The 2,916-nt window shown below is 39.1% G+C and overlaps 1 protein-coding gene and 1 non-coding gene across 10 annotated transcripts in view; both read left to right on the top strand.

The window, feature by feature from the left end:
- Positions 1-2,916, top strand: part of PABIR2 (PABIR family member 2) — a 20,821-nt gene that overhangs the window by 14,229 nt on the left and 3,676 nt on the right. The gene's annotated exons all lie outside the window — the stretch shown is intronic.
- Positions 89-226, top strand: LOC144228923 (small nucleolar RNA U109). Its single transcript, XR_013334307.1, has one exon. It is a non-coding gene; the product is annotated as a small nucleolar RNA U109 (small nucleolar RNA).

The following is a 2,916-nucleotide window of genomic DNA, read 5'->3' as shown; positions in this document are numbered from 1 at the left end:
GATTCTGTCTGTCTGCATGTAGTCCTTCTGAAGATCAAGAATTTGATCATAGTCTGGAAGTACACCTTTCCATGTGCTTTGATTCTTTTTGTGTGCCGGAAACTCTGTTCTGCTCCTCTTTCTTTTGGGAACAAGATTATCTGTGGCATGTTATATAAAATAAAGGAGTTTGGAGGGCCACCAGTCATATAGTGAAGATTAAGTGGAGTCTGTTTCTTGTACAGAAAAGGACAAGTTCTCCCATGAAATTTTTCCCCGCTGCATCAGTGTTACTGTGATTGCTAATTTAGCCTTTAGAGTTTTATTTTGACATTTCTCATTAGATTTCACTTAGTAATTTTAACATGATTTTTAATGGTATATGTGTTGTGGCAAGAAAGTTTAATCACGAATAGGTAATATGTGCAAAGAATAAGACTTCATGGTGATTTATTTTATAATAAACCTGTATTCATATACCTTGAACATGTTTATGTGAGCAGCTTAGACATCTGTGCTGACACTTTAAAGCTCCTATCCTCAAGGTGACCGTGGAAATGATAACACTTAAATGTATGATTTTAAAAACTTAGAAGTTATGCAGAAAGATACTGCTGGGTCTTCCTCAGGTAAGATAGTAGAGACCAGAGAATGTACCCCATGGACCAGTTTAACCCACACCGAGGGGTAGGGGATGCCCTGTAGTCGTAGCTTATATCAGGATCGGTGCTAGGGTTGGTAGAGCTGTGGCTAATTTCTAGTGCATCTACCTGCCTGCCCAATCTCATCCGATAGAACCCAGTTTATTGACTGCACAAGGCACCAAGTGGCTTACCCACATGGATAATAGCATGAGACACACTGGACATCCTGATTTTGTTGTTACTTTATTATATGAATATTTTAATGATTCTCTTTCACCCTTAATTTTTTAGGCAAAGGGCACTACCGTAATAGTCATGAGTATTTTTNAAACTGTGGGATCATGACCTGAGCTGAAGTTGGATGCTCAACCAACTGAGCCACGCAGGCGCCCCATCGTTCACTTTTGATGTCTGTATTCCTATGCTCAGTTTGAACCATCTAGGTCCTTTGCTTTCCTTGCATTGTCTGGCTGTCACCATTAGTCTAAGGCTCATTAACACCTCCGTCAGAGCTGAAGCTAGGCAGGGAAAAAGATAAACTCAAATTAGACCATACTTTGTTGCTTTTAGAAAGCCTGGTAGAAGGTTTAGTAGTGAACACTATGAAAGTCACTTTTGTTCAGCGATCTCTCTATGAATTAAAAAAATCACGTAAGTCTTGGTTTACATGGATTTACTGTGGGTAGTTTGTGACCTCTAGTCCCTGCCTCCACGACCACGTGTAGTAGTGCCAGATTTATTAGATAGAACAGATTTTAGTTTTGTGAGAATATCTGGAGTAAATTCTACTGGAGACTAGATGTAAGTATGCTGTTGTACTATAAATGAGCAAAGGTTTAGGTATGTTCATATTTAAGAATAAAGAAGAAATTTCTGAAAAGGCATAAACGAAATGAAAACTTCAAATCTGTATTCTTTTTCTCATGGTAACTTCTTGGTAACTTCCCTGTTAGCTTATTTCTCGTAAGGTAATCAACGGTGTTAGGTGAGAGCTCTCTCTGCATGAGTCATGTTCTGTGTTTTTGAATGAATGCAGGATTCACCTAAGCAAGCAGGCCTTATTACGAATGGAATCTTTTAACCCAGGGCTCACCATAAGTCTGGTGGCTGGAATAAGAAAGTCTTTATTTATATTCAGATTATCTGCTTGGTGGCCAAATTTTAATCTAAGCCTGTTTTTTTCCCTGCCAAGTAGCACAGAGCGTGTCCTTCGGCTGCCTGGCCAATATGTGCTTTAGGAAAGTAAATTCATTTTAATATTAGTCTAGGCAAAATGCTGCAGGAGGAAAAATCACATATGTTCCAGAGGCAAATATAAAGGTCTTTTGATTTTCCAATGTCTTAGATTATCTGTATAACTTTCTTTCAGTACTCTGAATAATTCATATTTTAGGCCTATTTTACCATTGGGTTGAAAAAATATCAGAGCTAGCTCAATTTTCTGAACTTCTTACTTAAAAGTGGTATTATTAATGATGCATTTCACAACAGTGAGCATAGACTGGGACTACTGTGGACTATACTGTTTCCATTTGTATTTTTACTTTTCCAAAGCTTATTTGTATTATGTCTCCACCTAACAGCAATCCACAGGCAAGAGAACGAAGTGACATTTTGAAGAAAAATAGCAGGTGGGGGAGGTATAGGGCCCAGAAACTTCCAAATGTACCATGGGTTGCTTAACACTGGAACTACATTAACTTGGAAATTCATAAAAATGATATTAAATATCTTTTTAAACATATTTTTAGTGTTTGTTTATTTTTGAGAAAGAGAGCGAGACACAGTGTGAGCAGGCGAGGGGCAGAGAGGGAGGGAGACAGAGAATCCGGGCAGGCTCCAGGCTCTGAGCTGTCAGCACAGAGCCCGACGTGGGGCTTGAACTCACGAACTGCGAGGTCATGACCTGAGCCGTAGTCGATCGCATAACCGACTGAGCCACCCAGGCGCCCCAATATTAAGTACTTTTAATATTGAGCCTNTCACAAATTATATATATATATATATATATTAGCATGTTTATTTAAATGTTTCCTGTACTGTAAGTTCAGACCATGTCTGTCTTAGACTCCCCTATATTTATAATATCTAGCATACTTCCTGCACTTGGTAGGTACTCAATAAATATTAGGATAAATGAATGTGAGTGAATTCAGGCCAGATCTAGAGCATAGAACTTCTGTGTTGGATCAGTGAGAATCAGAGCCAGAAAGGCAGCCTGGTGCACAGCCGTGAGGGCTCTTACTTGTGAATACTGAAGTACGAAGCCAGGTTTGTGAAGCAGGCCAGATAG

Source organism: Crocuta crocuta, unplaced genomic scaffold (assembly GCF_008692635.1).
Source record: "Crocuta crocuta isolate KB4526 unplaced genomic scaffold, BGI_CrCroc_1.0 scaffold475, whole genome shotgun sequence".
In the NCBI taxonomy this organism is placed as follows: Eukaryota; Metazoa; Chordata; class Mammalia; order Carnivora; family Hyaenidae; genus Crocuta; species Crocuta crocuta.
This window is presented reverse-complemented; position numbering and strand designations above follow the sequence as displayed.